The 23,671-nt window shown below is 33.8% G+C and overlaps 1 protein-coding gene across 3 annotated transcripts in view; it reads left to right on the forward strand.

Moving 5' to 3' along the window:
- Window positions 1–23,671, forward strand: part of LOC106880021 (lysine-specific demethylase 6A) — a 168,017-nt gene that overhangs the window by 49,222 nt on the left and 95,124 nt on the right. Inside the window, exon 1 of one of the 3 annotated variants that reach the window (XM_052968099.1) lies at window positions 7,901–8,190. The exons of the other annotated variants lie outside the window; for them this stretch is intronic. The gene's annotated coding sequence lies outside the window, so the exon portion shown is untranslated. Of the gene's footprint in view, window positions 1–7,900; window positions 8,191–23,671 lie in introns of those variants that run through there. 3 annotated transcript variants of the gene reach the window in all.

Here is a 23,671-nt window from a genome sequence, read left to right on the forward strand (position 1 = left end):
ATATCTCTATATATATCTATACATATACGTGTACATATACATCTATATGTATACATATACATCTCTCTCTCTGAAACCATTAAAGTGAAAGTATCTGTCATTATAGTATCGAAATGTGATTGTTTCAGTTAGTGGAATAGTTTCATTTTTAAAGTGAAAGTATTTGACATGAGTGTTTTTGTTTCACTTTTGACACGTAATACTTAAATAGTGGAGGAGATATTATGTTGCTGTGGGCTCGAACTATGCAAGAAGTTAAACATTTTTTTTGACTAAAACACAACCGGGACCCTAAGTAAGGCACGTGTAAAATTTGAATGAAATTGGTTGTGTAATTCTCGAGTTTTAGGGAAACAAACACAGACAGACAGACACACATTCTCATTTTTATATATATAGATAATTTACATTGACAGTTTCAGTTTACTTTATGTTGTACTTAAGAAGGAAGCAGAAAGTGAGATTAGTCATTGGTTTGGTTGATTAACCAATCCTATCATCCAGTTTAACCCTTTAGTATTTAAACATGGCCATATCCGGCCCAAATATTCTACCTGTTTTATACTCAAACTGGTCATATCTGGCCTCTCACACCTATCCTACAATGCCATATTAAAAATAAACAATCACATCATTAAAATCTCAAAGCTACAAGATAATGTATGATTACTTCAAAATAATGTGAATAAATGAGCATTATGTTTGACAATAATCTGATTGCTAAAGCGTTAATACCACTACCCAGCTTTTGGGTGCCTTTAAGCAGGATCCATTCTATTGCATGCATTTGGGATTAGGTTTCTGATTTAAGGATAAATTCCCATCAGTCCCAGAGTTCTCAGAAAGGATCATCAGTCATATTTTTCCTCATTTGGCCTACCTTGAGGATATGAAAAAAAAGTCATTTATAGGCACAGGTGTAGCTATATAGTAGGAAGTTTGCTTTCTAACCATATTGTTCTGGGTTCAGTCCCACTGCATGGCACTTTGGATAAGTGTCTTCCATTACAGCCTGAGATCAGCCAAAACTTTGTGAATGGATTTGGTAGATGGAAACTCAAAGAAACCTGTCGTGCGTGTGTTTGTCCCCCACTACCACCTGTCAACCAGTGTTGGTGTGTTTATGTCCCTGTAATGTAGCAGTTTGACAGAAGGGACTGAAGTACCAATCTTTAAAAAAAAGCATTGTGGTTGATTCATTCAACTAAAATTCTTCAAGGTGGTACACCAGCATGGGCACAGTCTAATGACTGAAATAAGTAAACAGTAAACACACACAAAGAAAGATGTAAATTGTAAATATAACTCACTGTTGTACCTGCTTGGCAAGAGATCTAAGAGGAAAACAACTGCAACAGTTGCTTAGTGATAGTGACATTGGTTATTTTTAAATACATACCATTAAGTTCACTTTATTATCTTTTCAAAAGCATGTATTATTTCATCAGTTGTAAATATGCATCAATACATTTTCATGCATAATATATTATTGTAAAAAAATACTGATGAAAAATAAAAATTATAGTAGTGTATATAATTTTCTTTTTTTAATTGGCTAACATGAATATCAAAATGCTGTATTTGGTGGCATAAAAGATGCATAAGCATATTAGATGTTCCCCAATTTCAGCAGAACATATTCAAGAAAATTTTTAGTGCATTAACGCATATAATAGTTAAAGCAATTGGAAAAAAAAAAGTGTCTTATAAGCTATCAAATACAGTAAGTAAATACAGTGTGTGAAATGTTAATTGAAAATTACTTAAAATACATATATTTTGGTCCTAACTTTCATGTTGTATTAGAGTTATCACCCATGTCTGTTATTTGTATATTTTAAACATCTATAAAAACTTTTTCCGTTAATTGTTTAGAAAATATCAATTGATTGTTGTTTTCAATTCGTTCACACACACACACACACACATATATATATATATATATATATACACTTTTAAGTTGTATATATCCTTAAGTAATCATTTGTTAATTCTCTCTAACTAGTAGATTATGTGAACTCTATGCTTTGTGAATATCAGATACAGTTAGGCTGAATGTTTAAGAAGTTCCTTACCCATCCATGGGTCTCTGGGTACTATTCCAGTGTGTGCTGTCTTGGGAAAATGTCTTTTACTTTAGCCTCTGGTCAGCTCATACCTTATGAATGAAATTGGGTTGGCAGAAATCTTGTGAAAGCCCACTAGATGTAACTCAAAGGTTTGGCCTAGTCACCCACATACTTTGTCATGATAACTTCATCTTTGAATTATATTAAGATACCCTAAAACCCAGGTGATATCCTAAAACCAAGGTGCCATGTAAAAAGCATTTGTGTAGGTGCTGATGTCACATAAGCACTGTGATTGTGCTATGTAAAAAGCACTCATTACACTCTGTAAAGTGGTTGGCATTAGGAAGGGCTTCTAGCTGTAGAATCTGAGCCAAAACAGACTATGGAACCTGGTGTAGCCCCTGGTCTTGCCAATTCCTATCAAGCCATCCAACCCATGGAAAAAAATTCTGGTACTCATTTTTCCTGTCTCTTTTTGCTGAACCACTAAGTTACAAGGGCATAAACAAACCAACGCCAGTTGTCAAGTGGTGGGGAAACAAACAAAAGACATACATATGAAGAGCTTCCTTTCAGTTTCCGTCTACCATATTCACTCACAAGACATTGATCATGGTCTCCCTTGGGCTATAGTAAAATACATTTGCTCAAGGCATTGCATAGTGGGACTGAACCCCAAACCATGTGGTTGTGAAGCAAACTTACCATACAGCTGTTGCTGTGTCTGTATTAGGGCAACATACATTTTAAAATATCTTCTCAAATTAGAAACATATGTGATAGCATTACCCTTTTAAACCCTTTTGCTACCATATTTCTCTTGAAATACATTACTTTTGTTTCAATTAATTCTGAAAATAATGAAGAATTTAGTAAAATAACTTTACCATTATCAAATTGGTATTTCAAACATAAATTAATATAAAATGTTAATGGATGGTTTTGGTTTAGATCCTTTAACCTTTTATGTTCAGATTACTGTCAAATGTAATGCATATTTATTCACATTGTTTTGAATTAATCATGCATTATCTCGTAGCTTCAAGATTTTGATGATGTGATTGTTTAGTTTTAAGAATGACATTGTAGGGTAGGTATAAGAGGCCAGATTTGGCCAGTTTAAACATAAAACAAGATTTTTGGGCCAGACACAGCCAGTTCAAATGCTAAAGGGTTAAATCATGAAACTTGTATCATAGAGCCAAAGGTGATCTCAGGCAGGTTGGTGTCAAAAGAGTTAATGTTTTGGTCTGTTGGAAGGTGTTGCACTTATGGCCTTTGCAAACACTTCTGAAGGTTAAATGCCTGGTTTATTCTTATTTTATCATTGGTTAGTTTGCTGTAGTAGGTTGAGCATCCATCTACATAGAAAATAGGTGTAACTATCTGCAGCTGCCCAAATTTACAAAACCATCATACGCATATCATTAAGAAAAAGACAGTGGATTTATAAGAATACAAAAGAAAACACAAATAGTCTCCAGTCATTATTTAGCAATGAACTTTCCAGTTCTGGATTAGGAATGTCAAGAAGATAGATTACCATTGACATCTTAGCACATAATATTGAAAAACAGACAAACATAAATTCATTTTTCTTTTTACCAACAAGTGTAGCTATCAAAGCTACTTCAGTCACTTGCTTACTTTGATCTCAGCTCTAGTCATTAATTATTATTAGTGTTATTAGTTAGCCTAACAGATCACTTTTATTTCTTCACTAAACCGCTAGAGCAAGCAAGCTATCATCAAGGTTACTCACAATGTCTCTTGATTGCCGTTTACTTAGTTTTGTCTACCCATTCATTCTATGTATCACTTGTGGCTATTTTCATTGCATAAGGATACATAAAACTAAGTTTACAGCCATTTCTTTTCTATGCATTGCATTTGGTCATTTTCCAATTGCAGTTGATCTAACTAGAGAGCTGTGTACCATATTTTCCGGCATACAAGTCAGTGTAGTATATAATGTAAATATTCACACATCATTACTATCTTTCCAAATCCTGCTGCATTTCACAGGAAATTTTTGGTCCTCCAAAGGCGTATTGGTGTATAAATTAACCTACCAGTTTTGACTGTTGATTTTGGTCTGCAAAATTCAATTTCTGTGCTGGAAAATACATTAGTCAATCTGCTCAATGTACATGTAATTACTACCAGACTTTGCTGAACTAACTTCCTTTGAGACCACCTCTAGATCAGTGATACACAAAAAAAAAGAAAAAAAATTTTTTATCCGTTCATATATAAATTTTAAACTTTCTGTAATTTTATATAAGCACTTTTTGTTAAACTGTTCCAAACACCAGTTAATTAATGAAGTGATTCAAATGAAACCTCTCTAAATTATTGGTTTAAAAAATTAACTGGAGCATAAATATGGCCACAGAAAGAGTTTAAATGGACAAAATCTTTGTAGTGCAAGTCTTACTTAGAGTGGTTCTTTTAATTAGATAAACTCATCAACAACAAAAGTAATTAATATTTTGTATTCATTTTTGGCTTATTTTACAATCCTCAAATATAGCCTGAACAGTTGTAAGGAGATTTATCCAAACTTTCTTATTGTATAGCATGTATGCCATTGTTAAATGCCTTTTCTATTCAAATTGACAAAGGTGAAGTTTTTTTCCTTTCTGCAGCCTTCTCGACAGAAATACAACAGCTGTGATATGAGATCCTAGTTATAAACTGCACTGTTTTTAATCTATCCTGTACTTGATACACTGTTATTTGCTATTGTTTAACAAGAGACAATATACAACATTGAAACATTGCATTTTGATATCCACTTAAACTGGATATTGCTCAGAAACTTCATACATTCATGATCTTACTTGTGAATGTATAAATATTTATATATATCTACTACTTCCTACTTGTGGAGGAGGCACGTAGGTAGTTTTCAAGATTTATGACAATTGTTTGTTTTGTTCACTATAAATTGTTGGAAAGTTCAATAGACACCAACTGTATGTTATTCACTGCTTATTCATCTTGAAATCATTTCCTGTGAAAAGTGTTTTTATATATGAAGTATTTCCCTGTAATGATTTATATTTAGCTTAATTACAGCAAAAATAATTGAACTATATGTAATTGTTAATTTTATATCCGGAATTTATATATCTAGGTTTGATTCATTTCTAATTTTCATAGTTAATATTTCTTAAGTGTAAGAACATTTTCTTATTCTTTACTGTCTTAAAATTAGAGCTATTAAAAAAAATCTAATTTAATACTGAATATTTTTAGCTTTCCTATTTTTATCATTGCAATATGAACTCTCATAATGTTCATGTTTTTAAATTAAATAACTTTTCAAAAGTAGTTCAAGTGTTAATCAAAATCACTAGTATTTTATTATAATGGGTTTTTACATCATCATATGAAAAGCATTTGTGAATTTTAAAAAAATGCTAAAATGAGTTTCAGTAGAATTTAAAGAGAAAAATGGGTTTACTCATTTACTTTGAAATAGACTTAGGAGAGCATAATATGTGACAGTACATGATATAGTGTCAGAAAGTGTAGCTAAATGACTTTGATATTTTTCTAGTTTACAAGTAATATCTGTATCTTATAATGCACAACCTGTATCTCTTTTGAATGGGGCTAACATATTAAAAAGTGTATTGGAAAATCTAGGTGAAATAAATGATCCTTCAATGAAGCTACTTGTATGTGTGTGTGTGTGTGTGTATATGTATATATATATTATATTGCATGAATCATATTTCAAAGGATATAACTTAGTAAACTTTTTTTTATTTGACTTTTCTTCATTTCACCATTTGTAGGGTTTTTACATCCTGTTAACCTGTCTTTACTTTTGGTAAAATGAAATAGTAATTATTTCTACCTGCTTTGTATATATGCAAGGTTCTGTGATATTTCTTCAAATACCTAATTACTTACGTGTGTTTGATTGAGTAAATTTATAGCGGAACATTTCCAAGGTTTACATTTTGTGTCATCTGTATTAAGATGTGTTTTCGCACATAACCTGTGAAGTTTGGGAGTTTAATAGAGGGGTAGTGTCTGTACATGGTGTTGACAAGTGCAACACATTATATGTCAAGAGCACTAAATGCAAATGGAATTAGTTTTAGAGGAGAACAACTGCGAATTTGTACCATTTGTAGGAAATAATTCCTCTCGGTTTACTGAAAATCATTCGGTAGCTATTCACTTTAGACATGCAAATAATAAAACTAGTGGCAACTACTGTCTCTTTGACAAACTGGAAGAACATGTTGCTTTTCATGTCAGGTGTGGTATTTTGAAATATTAAATCTAAATTTCCTTACTTGTTTGTAAATGATAATTATATTTGAATCGGTCCAGAAAAATGTATTCCTGTATTTTCGTTTTGCTTCTTTCTTTTTTTTTTTTTTTTGTGAATATTTCCCCCTTAAAATTCAGCAATATATCAGATTTGTGCAAGATCGAGGATGAAAAAATTCAATATGCTTAATTATAGTGATTACTAAAAACTTGGCTGTGTGGTAAGAAGTTTGCTGCTCAGCCACATAGTTTCAGGTTCAGTACCATTGCGTAGCACCTTGCGCGAGTGTCTTGTACTTTTGCCCTGGACCTACCAAAACTTCGTGAGTAGATTTGGTGAACGGAAACTGAAAGAAGCCCGTCGTGAGTGTGTCTTTCTCTTTCCCACTACCGCTTGGCAACTGGTGTTTGTTTACGTCCCTGTAACTTAGCGGTTCAGCAAAAGAGACCAATAGTGTAAGTATCGGACTTTAAAACAAAAAACAAGTATTGGGGGCGATTTGTTTATGTAAACGCATCAAGGCAGTGCCCCAGCACGGCCGCAGTCCAATGACTGAAACATGTAACAAAAAAAAAAAAAAAAAGGTAAAAGTGTAAATAGCTTTCAGTTTATCAATCATCAAAACATTTTTTGAAAGTGATATTTCAGATATTGTAATTGTGTTCGTAATACTCAACTAATCTTCAGAATAACAATAATTGGTTTCTCGAATAAGTTCAGTTTATTTCTTAACACAAATCTAAATAGTTACACAGAAGAAAGTTTTGAACATTTCCATTTCTTTCTTATTATTCGACGATTATGTACACGAAACATGAGTCTTGGATTATTTTTAATAGATACACGCTGGTTGCTGCTGGTCTACTTTATTTTTCTGTTGACGCTTTGTATATTAAATGTGCCATTGTGGTTCTTAAAATAACTGTGGGGGCGATCACCACCTCCACCGCCAGCCACTGTTTAGCGATGATTCCCGGGGATAGATGGCGTCACTCTCTCTCTTTCTCTCTCTCACACACACACACACACACACACACACATATATACATATATATATATATACACACACACACGCATTCATATACACACATACTGAAAATGTCCCTCAATACCGTACGTGTTTACACACACGCTCAGTCGCTCGGCGAGGGTGCGGTACGTTCATGTTGGTTGCCACTCAATTTCTACGATCGTATTGGTCTTATCCGAAAGTATTATCGTTGTTGAACGTACCGTCGGTTGCCGGCAGCTAAAAACCAACGACTGAGCATGCTCTGTGACCTTGGCTTTATATGGTCTGCTGACCTTGTGTTCACCACTGCCGCCGTAGCCACTACTACTACTACTGCTAGTTTGACTATGAATAAGGAGGGAGACGCTCCCCCTATTACTTCGTATATATCTTTGCCTCCTCCTACTTCCACCGTGCTTTTGTTACTCCTACAAACTGATGTCCTCCACCTGCAACGTACGTGCTTCTCTTGCTACTATCTCACTGGTAGTGCTCCCACTGTCACTATATCCACTGTAATACTGCTGCTGCTATTACTGAGTGCTTCTCGTCTGCTGCTGCGATCTGGGCTTCCACTGCTAGGAATGTACTAGTGTGTTGGCCAGCACTGTCGTTAGGATTTGCACTAACACTACTATTAGTAGTAGTAACAACATTAGCGATCCTCCTCGTTGTTCTATAGCTATAACACCAGTTCCTGCAGACTATTTCATCTCCATCCTCGCAGTTTCTCATTGTGATTATAGCAGCTATTTTTCCCCTGTGGTTTGGCTCGCCTTTTCAGCATTCTTGAAATGCCACATTTTTAAAAGGTAAGCTAGATTTTTTACATATCTGGCCAGAATGAAAACAAACGAGTGGCAGAAAATGTAGGTACTGATCTTTTTTGTGATTGATAAGCGAGTATATTTTTGTTTTGAGATGAAAATAAACAGAAACATAGGAACAAACACACACGTCAAGGGAGACACACACATTATTTCGAAAAATGGAAGGGAAGTAAGAACTTGTATGGTAAAAAGGAAAAAAAAAAGTCTTAGCTTGAATTTAGGTGGCGAGAAGTAACAATAATGTTTGTAGTTTTCGAAAGAAATTTAATGAGGAATGTATTTATATTTGATCATGCAAATATATACTATGATGTGTGTATGTATGTGTGTGTATGGAGCAATAACATGCCATGGTGTGTGAAGCAGGGTCCAGTAGTGGTCGCTCGACTGCAGTGGGCCGGGACAAAGAACTGCTATTTATAGCCACTCCTCGCTAGACTTCATTGTCGCCGTTTTCTTTTACTCCTCTCTCTCACTCCCTCATTCTCTCTCTAATCACTTTTTTTTTACCTTCGTATTTACATTTTTTTTACATCATTTTATTTTCCTCTTCTTTTTCTGTCTCATTAATTGTCCAACACTACTGAAATCGCCGTTTGCGTTTTAAGCAAAGTGTTTCCCATCAGTTCTGTAACGCTGGTCAGCGGCCAAAATTCCCCAACACTCTTAACCTATTTAGTACTGCTAAATAGGTTACCAGAGTGCTGTAAATTCTATTTCGAAATCACATGGAGCACACACACACACACAAATAGAACGCTGGATTAACCATAATATTGGATGCCAATCTTGCACACTATAACAGAATATAACACAGACTATATTATTATATCACTTGAAGCAAACAATACTTTACAACACTACAAACACAACACTTTTCCAACGACTGATCAAAGCATACACACACACACACACACACACTACCATCATTCTCCAGTGTTCACCGAATGCTGATTACTGTTTCACTCAGCTTAAACAGCTCCAAGTATACTATCTATACAATCTAGTCTTAAGAAAGAAACAAGTTTGTTTATTCTTCTGATCCAATAAAATTCTCAACTTGTCGGATATGTAATGGGTTATTTCCTTTTTTTTTCTTCTTCTTCTTCACAATATACTTCGAGTGATATTTTCCTAACTTTTCCTCTCAACAACACGGATATGTTTTTTTTCCCCCCCACTTCCGAGCAGTTGTAATCTATCAGATTTCCGGGATTCAAAAATAATTTCCTGTCCTAAGCTTTCTTCTTTATTACCCTTTACAAAATGTCTCTGCCTTGCCTACTACTCATCTTTCATTTTGTTTTCTCCGTTATCTCATTGCGTCTGGTCAACATGGTTTAAGCTTGGATTTGCAATTTATGCTTAGGAACACGCGATAAAAATTCCTGCATATGCTCTGCTTTGCAATTTTTTCTTTTTTTCTACAATTGTTTCGAAATATTTATGTTTTTTCATAAGTGATCGGTGTATTTATATGTATGTATATGCATAGGTGAAGGTAGTTATAGCGTGACTGACTCCTTACTAGTTAGTTGACATGTCATACAACCAGACTTCCACAATCTGGTTACATTCCCACTTGATTTGTAGTTTTTAATTCGTATTGTTAGCTCAATCATTTAGTGTTTATGTTTACTGAAAACTCGATTTTAAAAAAATATCGATTAGAAAGAAATCGCTTATTTTTTCTTTTCTTTTCGCAAACCTTTGTTTTTAGCTTACCTCTTAAAAAGTTCACATTTCGCCATTACAGATGAGACATAGGGAAATTATGTTGTGTTTAGAAACGGAAAGAAAAAATTAAAAACGTTTAATGTGCTGAAAGTTTGTTTTATTGTCAGTATTATCTAGCAGCAGCAGCAGCAGCACGTGTTGGCATGGGAGGAGGAGCTGTCATGCTGTTTCATTTGACGAGCTCCATCACATCGAACTACGTCTGCTTGCTTTAACGCAACAGAACCAGACACACACGCATGCACTCAATCACTTGAAAAAAAAAGTGCAACCATTTTTATCGATGTTGATCAATATTCTCCATTCAGCTTTATAAGGCTACTCTGATCTCGTTTCACATTACTATTTTCAGAGCACTTTAACCTTTTCAGAAAAAATAAATAAATAAATAAAGCACGCACACAACTTCTCGCGCACACTCCTGTATCATCTACAGTAATGCCACTTTCAAAGTGAAGATTAATTATTGTCATGCTTTTGATTATTGGCAACGTAGTGTTACTTTTATTGTATCCTAGACTTTTCTCTCTCTACAACTGCTTCTATCAAAAATAACTAGTATGATTATGCAAGTCAACCTACCTCTTCCCCTGCATTTTAGAAAGTGAGTACAAAGTATGGCAGTGCCTGCTTAATTAGTCGGCAGCGCATCTCGACGTTGCTTTTGTTTTCCAAAGACAAGAAGAAGAAAAAAAGTGTCTTTCTACCCAAACCTCTACCTTCCAGTTTTCCAGTTCAGTTCAGTCTTTTCAGAAGTAAATTTTCTCATTCTCTTTACAATCCGTTGCTCTGTCATTTTCTCACTTCCTTTTGACTTCTTTCGTTTTCTTATAACTTCTCTTCCTTGTCATTCACCTTTTTTCTCTCTCTCGCTTTCATGCTCTCTCTCTCTCTCTCGTTTACATAAACGATAGAAAACGCGAAAAAGAAATACACACACACACACACACATATATATATATATAATTCTTTTCCGTGATTCCTCTCGGCTTTATTATTTCTAACTCACCTACATTTCCTATTAGTATTACTGCACGTTCTCGCTATGCTTTTATATCCTACTCTCATTCTCACAATCTCTTTCACCTCTCCTGGTTTTCCTTTATTTCTACTCGTTTCCTCTTACTCCCTCTCCCTAGTCTTTCTTTTCCCCCCTCACACGCTCTTTCAGCTTCGCACATTCTTGTCATTTCCATTTTCCTTTCCTAATCTCTGAGAACGTGTCTAATTATTTTTATTTACATAAGCCTTGTTTAGTTAGATGTTTTATATGTTACTGTGAATGACAATTAAAGGCAGATTTCCCCCCACAATATCAGTCGAGCTCTCTTATTGATTTTAACTAAATTCGCTTGATAGTTCCCGTTCGGAATTAAAAATATCAGCAAGCGACACAATCTTTACATGCTTATAATTATTTGTAGGGGGTTTGTAATGCAGTATGTAGCTCAGCAGTAGTAGCAATCTTGTCAGTAGGAGGGTTGGGCTAGTCCCCTTCAATTCTGCTTCTCCCTCTTCATAAAGACCAATATAGCAGATGACTGAGTCTCATTAGATAAAAAGTGAAGATATCTTGCTATTTTTTTATTCCCGTTTTCCCTTTCTGTTCTTATTTGTTTAAAGTGGGGAACAATCAAAGGATCCTAATAGTCATTATTTTTATAGAACTGGTTTTTCTTTTTAGTAGAATGGATATGCATAAATAAAACAATTAAAAGATGCTATTGCAATTTTGCATCTGAATTACATATCTAGATGTTTATATACCATCTTGTATCCATGAGTTGTGTTGTCAAAATGTTCTCGTATTCATGAATTTCGTTTTATTATTATTATTTAATTATCGGTTATTCCTACATCTCTCGATTATCTGCCATTTTAATTTCACTAAATCTATGCCGAATATATGAATGCCTTAATCATACACGTGAGGATGAAGCTAAACATTTCAAATACTCTTCGAAACAAAGACCTGCATGGTTCGTTACAATTAATTCGGTCGACTACCGTGCCAACGTCGGCAAATGTGTATAAAAGATCACCGAAAGCATACTATTTGCCTTAAGAGATAGTTTCAATGCTAGGTGCTCTTTGTTTTTATATCTCAAGCAAATCTTACCACAATTTCTTTTTTCGTTTCGTTTCCAGTTAACAGCAAACCTAGCACATTTACTCCATAACTAACACGTTTCCTAATGATTTTCTTTGATCTATATTTTCTCTTTGAATTTGCCATTATGAAGGTTATTTGAAAACGATCTCTGTCTCTCTCTCTCTTTCTCAGGCAATAGCAGATGAATTTTCTGTATGTTGCATTTTCATGAAAGTGTCAAAATCGTTTTCCATTTTGTGTGCATATAAACGTAGTTATATATCTAAAATAAATAAAAGTTTTCCTACAAAGCATGCAAATAAAGTTGACTACATATTATAACAGGTGTGTTAGAAATAAATCATTAATAAAAAAAATTATTGTCGTCAAATTGTAATTGAAAGATAGAAAATAGTATCTTAATAGTATAATCCTTGACTACATTTTTAATTTCTTGAGATAATTTGAACCTTCCTTTGTGCTTTCAGCGTTCTCTTGTAATCTAATAATACAATTTCACTTATATGCATCTCAGTCTACACACATTTGATTCGTTGAATTCATTAGAATTAGTTTCAATATTAAAATGGTATTTTGGTACTCTTAGCACAGATTATAATAATTCATAATGGTGATTTCTGTATTTTTTAATGACTGTTTGCAAAAGAAGATTTAAAATTGATTTACTAAAATTGTATTGTGAATGTCATCAAAATAATTAGAATTCTGCTTCACTAAATTTTGAATTTACCAATTTTCTTCTTGCATAGCATTTGAGGGAAGGAACACATTTTCCTGGCCTTGGATGGAACCTGCTAAATTTTGCTACACTATTGCTTGTGTTCATGGCCTAGTTATTCAATAAGGTTAATAGATTTTGTATTCATTCAATATTAATCAAAAGAATATAGAGACTGAATTCAAGCTGGATATGCTATCAGATATTCTCTTAAGCTTCAGGAACACGTATTGATTTTTTTTGTTATTTTTTTGTTTTTGTTTTGGGTTAGTGTTAAAAGCGGCATAGAAATAATTGTAAATGATTGATTCAGATCTAAATAAATAAATAAACTGTGTAGAGCTGCTATCTATCAGTATTAACAAATTCAGAATTTTTGATTTTTATTTTGTTCAGAGTTTGTCTTTTGTTTAAAGTCTGCCAAATGCTTTTTAATGAAAGGCCAATTAATTAGAACGTGTGTGTGTGTGTGTGTGTGTGTGTCATCAGGTGTGCTTTTAGTAGGAACATCTATAAAAGTTAAAGGCCAATAAAATATCAGATATACTTTCTAAACTGTTGAACATTGATACTTTCATTTCTGTTCCAGAAATCTCTACAGGTATTTTGAAGTCTGTTTAAAAAAACATTCTCCTGGTGTGTGTGTGTAATTTGGTTTAATTTAATCTAGTGTCTGAAATATACTGAATTCATTTTAAAAATGCTTTTGCTTATATTTTTGAATAATAAGCTTATTTAAATTCCATTTTTAGTGGAATGGTAATTTTCTTTTAGTTTAAAGGAGGCCAAATAACTACATATCTATTATCAGCATAATTCCAAATTATAATTTATAATCTAGACCAAACATATTACCTTATCAATTAGCACTCCCCAACCCACAATTATCATGTAACAAACCTTTCATTGAGTATGGATTGTTTTGCACGTTTCTCATTTTGGTAGATTAACATATTGAATAGTTTGGACACATTGAGTAAGTTTAATTTTTCTGAGAATAATAATTGAATTATATAGCTGAAAATATATTCTCTGGTTTGCTTTGTTAATATACAAATCAATTTTAGCTGCTTATAGTTTTTAATTTAGATTTAATTTTTATAAGAAGAAACTATTAGACAAGATTCTGCAGGCTTATAGATAACTTTTGTTATCTATAACATTTATATATGAGCAATAAAATTGAATAACTTGCATTTTAAACATTTGTGTTGGGTTGATTGTTTGAAGTTAGTTGTCTTTAATTATTTGATTTTTTCATCAATTATATTTTTGATTACATATTTTGAAAGAAAATTTTTTATTAGGAATTAGGAAAATTTAGAAAAAACATTTTTAACACTGAATGTAATTACTTTGATTTAGTCAAAGAAATATCTAATATAGAAGACAGTATTTCAGTAAGAAAATATTATAGCTGGATAATGAAATTGTGAATGAAGTATTTTAACAATTTGTTTGTGTGTAAAGTAATTTGGTTATCCAGATTTTAGAGCATTTTCATCTTTTAAAATGCACAACAGTCTTAGCTGTATGTAGTTGCTTGTTCAAATCGGAAAACTTTCTTGGCTGAATTCTCTAAAATGATTGGTAGCTGTGTTAGCTTCATAAAATTTAGTTCTTGTACAAAACAGTTTTGGCTCTTAAAACATCTAGTTGCTCTTTAAAACATCTTGTTGCCCTTAAAACATTTTGTTGGTGTATAAGTAAATTTTTTATTGCTATAATTATATTTTGGTATGATAAGCCTTTTGTACATAGAAAGTGGGTTGAAGGAATTTATTGATGTTGAGTTATTTTGGATAATAGGGACTGTTCATACTGTTCAGAACAAAGTTTTGGAGGTTGTTCTAGCCCGAGATCAAGCAAACCCATGTTCAAAAGTAGTCCACCTTTGACCATCTTGTCTTTTAGCTTTCTTCAGAGTCTACCTTGAAATACATCATTGAATATGTTAAGTTAGTAGAATGTAGTTTAGGGGATTTAACATCTATTTTTGATAACTGAGTGACCTGTAAAGGGTCTTTTGTTAGCTTGAAAGTTTGGAGGTTGATGTATTTGGGTTTGACTATATACAGTGAACAGGTCTATGAGGCATCTTCAATGAGATTCAGGTGCAATAAGCAAGTTGAATGGAGTTGAACTTGATGTTCTAATTGATGTTGAAGAGAATACTAAGGATGGCAATGAGCCAGAGATTGGAAGAATTAGTGATAAATCTGCTCAATCAGTTCAATTTAGTTAAATGTGTGGGAGTAAAAATACAAGAAAATTTCATCTTTACAGACAGTAAACAATTGTTCACAAACAAAATATTCTTTGGTTTTGAAACTAATTCCCGTTTTCTTGGCATTTTTATAAGGAAATTGTGTGGCATGAATGAGATATATTCAGTTGGAAGTTGTTCATGAGATAAGGAAGTGTATATTATTTTCCTCTGGTGTTCAGAATTAGGTCACTTCTGATAATTATTTTCAAGATGAAAATCTTGATCATGATTTGAAATGGGAATGTTAAAAGATTTATTAATAGAAGAAGATTTGAAATATTACTTGTGCAATCATTTATTGATATATTCATATATTGTATTCTGTATGATGTGCTCTTTTTCCTTCCACTAAATAAGATTTTCAGAAGTTTAAGCAACAAATAGCATTCTAAATATCATACATAACAAGCTCCTCAAACAGCATGATAAATATCAGTTCTAGCATCACTCATTCTATCCCCAATTATAACTTGAACTCTACTGGGTGCTCTTATAGTCCTTTGGGATAGATTTTACAAAAAATTAATCTTCTCCTTTCCTTCAAATTAAATAGGAAAAGTAATGTTTAATGAATCATGGGTTGATATCTTTGTAGATACATTCAGTTTAGCTAATAATTAATACAAAATGTTTCTCTCGTTGGGTTTTTTAAAATTTCATTTTAGTTGTGAAAGGGTATGTACTGCTTCAGATGTGCCAAATAATGAAAAGATGGCTTTAACAAAGTTGATATAAAATTTTTAAAAATTACGGAATAGCCTGTAAAAACCGAAAAAGAAATGCTAATTTTCTATCATGCACAAAGATACTATGGTTATTTAAAATTTCCCTGAATACTGCATTTTTTTAAAATAGCATCCAGCCTTTAACTAATATTTGTCATTAAGGTCTTCATGCTGATATATATATATATAGTTATGTGCTGGGGGCACGTAAAAAGCACCATTTGCGTGTTGGGCCTCATGGAAGCAGTGATGTGAAGCCAAGTGAGATCATAGTCGTGGCTGATGCCAGTGTCGCGTAACTGGCCCATTAAAAGCACCCTTCAATTATTGGGCGATATGCTATGCTTGTGAAGACCTGTTGAACCAAGAAAAATCATAGTTGTGGCTGAGGCCAGTGCCGTCTGATTGGCACACATGCCAGTGGCACATAAAAAACACCTCATGGAGGCAGTGACAGGTGACCTAGACTCTTGGCAATATACTGTGCTTGCGTTGACCTGTCAAGCCAATGGCTGATACTGGTGTCAGGTCAATGGTACCTATGCTAGTGACACATAAAAAGCACCCACTACACTCTCGGAGTGGTTGGCATTAGGAAGGGCATCCACCCATAGAAACCGTGCCAAATCAGATTGGAACCTGGTGCAGCACCCACCCATCTGCTTACCAGTTTTCAGTCAAACCATTCAGCCCATACCAGCATGGAAAGCAGACATTAAATGATGATGATTAAATAAATATATATATATATATATACACACACACACACACACACACACACACACACACACACACACACACACACACATACATATGGTGTCTATTGGCTTGCTATAAGTATGACTATCTTTTGTACTACTTTCTTCTCCTTTTAAGATGTAGTGCCTTCCTGTTATGGGCGCCCAGAGTGGTGAGGACAAACACCATTATAGCAAGACCAAAACTGAAGTGGAGAATGCAACTACATGGACCAGAGGGTTGCGACTGCGTCTGCTTATGTTACATATTCCTTGTGCTCTTATAAGCAAGGAAACTGTATTCAAGTTGTGGTATTTCATTATGGCAGACGCACATTACTCTAACCATTGTAATATATGGTTTACCAGATGTTTGTGGTTTCAAGAAGCCAGTCTTGACTTGTGCTGGAAAAAATAGAGATACACAAAAGGCCAACAAATTTTATATATTTGACATATAGCATGCACACTTGTTACAGAAAAATAAAACAACAAAAAATTCCCAGAAATGTGGAATTCAGTGTTTCATTGGAAAGTATCTCATCTCTTGCTATGCTTATATGTAGGGAGAGAGATATTCATGAATGACTGAATAATTAAACAGCTTTCCAATTGCAGAGTTCAGCATTTAATTACACTGCACATCATCTTGGGCAAGTATCATGTTCCTTGACCTTGCATCAATTGCCTTATAAATGAAATTGAGTATATAGAAACTCAAGTTACCTGTTAGATAGACTGTGACTGCAAGTTGGAGTCCAAAGAATGTCATGCTGAGTTTTCTTGAATATTTCATTAAACATATAAATGTTTATGGAATGCTCAGCTACTGGGTTTCTATAAGAGAGTGGCTAGGAAGAAATAGTTTCGTCTTCTAGCATATGTTAGATCATTATAAGCAGAATTCCTTTCTATGATATCACAGTGAAAACAACTCTCAGGCATTTCCCAAACCCAATATTTTAGGCTGTAACTCCTCTCACTTTTAATTCTTTCTCCCTCTGTCCTTTTCTTAGAAGATTAAACTTGCCAGTGACTTTATCTACATTTGAAAATTCAAAGAATATAAGATTTGGTGCACCATTGAGTGATTTAGTAAATCTGTTATCTTTATAATGTTGAACTTTTCTTAACCAAATCCTGAACCCCTTAGCATTCAGTTTACTCTGTCAAAAGTAATGCTTATTCACATTGCTTTTTATTAATCCAACATATATCTCATAGCCATGAAATTTCAATGATGTGATCCTTTATTTTTTAGAATGAATTGCAGGGTAGGATGAGAGGCTTGATCTGGCTAGTTTGAACATAAAACAAGTAGAATATTTGGGCCTGATATGGCCAGTTTAAATATTTAAAGGCTTAAATACAGAAACTTTTAAAATTCATTTATAGTTGATAGTAAGCTTGAATTTCTGTAGGTTAATTCCTATACTGTAAAATCTGTGCATGGATGTAGTTCTGGCTAGTGAGCATTGGGCAAAGTGCTTTCTATAATACTCAATAGTTTCTGTCTACCAAATCCATATCGGGCTCAAATATTCTACCTGACTAGATCCAGACTCTTATACCTTGTCCTACAATGTCACTCTAAGAATAAACAATCACATCATTGAAATCTTTAAGCTACAAAATAAGACATCATTATTTCAAAACAAGCTGAATAAATAAGCATTACATTTGACAGTAATCTGAATGCCAAAAGGATAGTGACTGCATGTTACCAATACAGTGTATGTCAGACCAAATGGAGGAGCCCCTACATAATCACCCAACCTTTTAAAATGAACAAATTTTCCTCAAATCATACACTACTATCTTTTAAAAGGACACATAGTATAACATTGGATAGGTTATACTATTCCAAATGAAAAGATGGCCTGGTTATGGTTGGAATGACTTCAAATCATTGATGTGTTCTATCAGAGTTTGAGTGACCTACGGCCAAGTAACAGCAACAAAATGGTATGTTTGTGTATTTAGATATGAATATGTTTTCCTGAATTGTTTTTATATCAAGATTTATAAGAAAAAAAGTCTCAACATTTTAAAAATTTGGTAAATATTTTCCATTTATATATTTTTAGAGTTGAAAAAATTTGGGGGTCAACTACTATTCATGCTACTTGTCTTGAGTATTTTGTTGACTCCTGAATTGCTAACTTCAAGGCTCAAGAATATAGACATCTTCCCTTCGATTAACCTTCTTAAAGGACTGTGTTGACATAATGGAACACAAATTCTAAGTTGACAAATGAAGGTGCTTCTTTTGGTGAAGTTATTGACAGTAGACAAAAAGTAGTGATTGTATGGTTGTGCTATTTTTAAAAGTATATAGCAGATTTTCTCATTGATTTTCACAAATGAGGTTCCGTCAGTCTTTTTTCTTTTATTTCTTTTATTTTTTCATTCTGATGTCTGTCTCTTATGAGACTTTAATCAAGTCAACAATTTTCAGATGGGACATAAATGATTGTTACATTAAGCGACTCTTGTCTTTGCTCTCAGTTCTTTAAGATGATCCAGGCAGCTTAATTCATAGTTAATTATGGTTTTCCTACACTTCTTCCATCATGGAGCTGGCTATACATAAGGGATTTTTGAATTCTGTTGACACTCATTCTGAGAACAAGATCAATCGATCTTGAGATTGTAATGCAAAGGACTCAAATATCACCTATTTTACATTTAGAGATTAAGTCAATATTAAAAATTCTGTTATCCAGGCTGTATCTGCAAATGGTCCCAAGACATTGCTTATGAAAGGCATCAAGCTTATTTGATACGTGATTGATAGGACACCCAAGATTCCATTCTGCACAGGAAAGTAGAAAGGACTGCAGCTTCATAAACAATTTTTGTTTCAAATGAGATTCCCTAGTCATTCTATAGAGGATTATATATATATATATAGTAATCACTCAACTATCGTGCGTGTTACATTCCAAAACCTCCCACAGAAATAATTAAAATAAAAAAGATATATAAATACATATCAGCTGCAGAAACCCAGATATATTGAGGAGTCTGTGATATAAATTTACATATATTAGCCAGAAAAATTCACAATGTACTGAGTGCGCAATAGGTGAACCGCATCGTACTAAGTGTGCGATAGGTTAACTGCTATATGGTAAGGGATTACTGTATATATAAATAGATAGACAGGTAGATAGAGAGGTATATAGAAGTACTGAAAAGCAATGTATTTTCAAGCAAATAGTTTGTCATGTCATGTGGCCTTAATGGTTAGGGTATTCAGCTCATGTGTGTTCTTGAGCCAGACACTTTATTTCACATTGCTCCAGTCCACTCGGCTTACGAAAATGAGTAGTATCTGTATTTCAAAGGGCCAGTCTTGTCAAATTTAGTGTTACACTGAATCTCCCTGAGGACTATGTTAAAGGTACACATGTTGGTGGACTGCTCAGCTACTTGCATATTAATTTCACAAGAAAGCTGTTTGATTGATTGGATCGACCGGAACCCTCAACCTCATAACTGATGGAGTATTAGTCTGTCATATCACAAATAGGTTACAAGTTGATAAAAGATGTCCTTACAATCAACCAATCAGCATAGTGTTAATGACTAAGTATTAATGGGGACAAACATTGTTTGTATGTGCTCTATTTGATAGCCTGTGAAATACAAGGACTTTAGCATGCTGCATATTTAACATTGCATATTTTTGCAACACCTGCAGGAGAAAACAAATGTGCAGTGTATTCTGATGGTGTGAGTATTCAGAAATGCTAAAAGTGGTTTAACATATTCAAAAACTGATTTTGATATTTTTTTACATGGGTATCAATCACAAAGACCAACTGATTTCAACAGTGACACATAGAAACAGCAGTTCAAGATCTGCACCAAAGTCTTGGAGACTCGCCCCAGAGGTTTGATGAACCTTGATCCACTGTGCAAAATTATCTCAAGTACATTGGGGAATTGTATAGAAAATGAAACAGTACAGTCAATAATTTGCAAATGAAGAATGAACAAACACTTTTCTTAATTGAATTGTATTAAATGATGAGAAATGGAGAGTCTATGCCAGCAATAAGCATAAGAAGTAATGCTCTATATTCTTAGGCCTTGAAGTCAGCAATGAAAATCCAGTTCCAACATCCAAAGTAGAATACAATAAGTAGTGTCCACCTTGAACTATTGGAGCAAGGGAAAAGCATTACTGCAGAACTTTGTCGACAACTTGAATGTGTGAGTCAAAAAACAAACCATTTCTAGTCAAGAGAGGAGGAGTCATTCTCTCACCTAATAATGCAAGGCCACAGTGTAGATAATTCAAGAAAAGATAAATTCATTACTCTAGGAAGTTCTACCTCACTTTACCTACTCACCAGACCTAGCACCATGAGATTTCATTTATTCAGGTCAGTTAACACTTTGCCAGTGGAAAACATTTAGAAGAGTGGCACACCACACATTTCTCTCTTCTAAAGAGCCTGATTTTTTTTGCTCAAGGAATCAGAAAACTGGTTTCAAGGTGGAAAGGTGTTATTGCTAACAGTGGTGATGATATTTCAATGAATAAATATAGTTATGTTTTATACTGATTTGATACTCCCAATATATCTTTTCATCATCATCATCATTTCATCAATATCATTTCCATGCTGGCATGGGTTGGATGGTTTTTGACAGTAGCTGGCAAACCAGAAAACTGTGTCAAGCTCAACTGTCAGCTTTGGCATGGTTTCTATGACTGCATGCAATTCCTAACACCAGCCACTTTGTGGAGAGTATACATACATGCATGCATACATACATACATACATATGTGTTTATGTATATATGTATTTTTATATATATGCACTTATAGATATATATTCATGTATATATGTTTACAAACACATTTTTTGGCATCTGGTGGCTGGTCTGCTTATTTTCTACACTCTCTGAGTGGTTGGCGTTAGGAAGGGCATCCAGCTGTAGAAACTCTGCCAAATTTAGATTGGAGCCTGGTGTTGCCATCCGGTTTCACCAGTCCTCAGTCAAGTCGTCCAACCCATGCTAGCATGGAAAGCGGACGTTAAACAATGATGATGATGTGTATATATGTGTACACAAACACACAAAGTTAGAAAGAAAGTTCTGTTAAATTTCAAAATGGGAACAAAACAAATGCTGTTGTAACTTGCCTGAAGACTGTGCATCCATAGGTAAAACTCAGAGCAGCAAGAGACTGGCTTGACCAAAATGAAATATTGATTTCAAATTTTGATACAAGACCAGTAATTTAGAGGGAAGAAATAAGTTGATTATACCAACCCCCAGTATTCAAGTAGTACTTACTTTATTGACCCTGAAAGGATGAAAGGTGAAGTCAGTCTCGGCAGAATTTGAACTCAATGCAAAGATGGATGAAATGCTCTTAAGCACTATGCCTGGCATGCTAATGGCTCTACCAGCTTACCACCATCAGTCAAAATAAAATATTAATCTGTAGTATAGTATAGAGTACTTTTTTTTTTGTTTCTGATGGTCAGCACATATATATGTGTGTGATACAAACACACACTTGTCAATTCTTCTCCGATAGAATAGTCCACTAATATATGGAAAGCTTATCTTTGTCTTCTGAGAACATGCTGTATGTGCATCTATTCTGAAAACAGCTGTAAGAGACTATCTGCACACCTTACTCCCTTGTTTCTATGATATAATCTATTCTAACAACTCTATTGTAACACCTCTACAATTATATTTAGCTGTATAAATTTCATGCTCTAAACTGATGCCTATTGTTTACCTTTTCATTCATTCTGTTGTAGATCTTCATATCTATGTATAAATAGATGTAAGAGTGTATAATATATATATATATATATATTTATTTATTTATTTATTTATTTATGTGTGTATATATGCACTCGTGTATATATGTTGTGTGTATCCCATCCTTGTCCTTTGAATTGAGTAGATAATGCAATCGCTTAGGGTTCAAAGGCCTATAGCTTTTCAGTATTCTATGTAAAGAAACATGCACATTGTAGTGGGAGAAGTTTTCAAGAAGCAACTAGAACTTCTCTCCCTCTAGAGCCACAAGCTTACTTCATGGCAAGAAACACAACTGAGGGCAGCAACTTCGAACTCCCTTATTCACCAAATGCCAACTAAAGGAGGAAGATCAGTAAAAAGTGTAGCAACATTGAAGGTGATGATCCAGCCTCGCCATAGCTTGTGAGGTGAGACAAAACAAAAGATATATACATGTATATTTATAAATGTGTGTGTGTGCCTCTCTCTCTCTCCATATATATATAAATGAAGGTTCCACCATTTTTTGTTGAAAATCCTACATGGATTGTGTTTATGGTGACTGAATGTTTGTGCTATACATTAGCCCGCTTCTATCAAATTGATGTTATACAGGTGCATGTGAGATGTGAAAGTGATCACAGGGTAACATGAGATGAAATATTTTACTCAACACAATGTGCCACTTGGTACAGAAGTTGAAGCCATGATTTTGTGTTTGTGAGTGCAACACTAACCACTAGGTCATGCATACTCACTGTGTGTGTGTGTGTGTGTTGGTAAAATCCTGCACAGATTGTGTTTATAGTGATGAAATGTTTGTGGTGTACATTAGCCCACTTCCATCAAATTGACATCATACAGGTGCATGGTTTGCTGTATATCGAATGTGGAAGTGATTACCAAGTAACATGAGATGAACTGTTTTGCTCAACAACACAATGTGCCACCTGGTCCAGAAGTCAAAGCTTGATCTTGTATTTGTTAGTGCAACACTCTAACCTTTAGGCCATGCATTCTCACTATGCATATATATATATATATATATATATATATATATATATATATATATATATATATATATATATATATATATACACACACATATCATGGACTCTCCTGTTGTTAGATGATGTACGAGGGTTTGGCAATTTCTTGATCAATATAAACAAACCATTTGTGTGGTTGTTCGGCAATTTCTTGCCAAACAACCACACAGATAATTTGTTTATAGTGATTAAATTTTTGTGTTCACATAAGCTCACTCACTCCATCAAATCGACATTAATCTGTACAGGTACACTATATGCCACATGTCAGATGACGAAATGATCAAAAAGATATATATATATATATATATATATATATATATATATATATATA

This window comes from Octopus bimaculoides, chromosome 1, assembly GCF_001194135.2.
Source record: "Octopus bimaculoides isolate UCB-OBI-ISO-001 chromosome 1, ASM119413v2, whole genome shotgun sequence".
NCBI classification, from domain to species: Eukaryota; Metazoa; Mollusca; class Cephalopoda; order Octopoda; family Octopodidae; genus Octopus; species Octopus bimaculoides.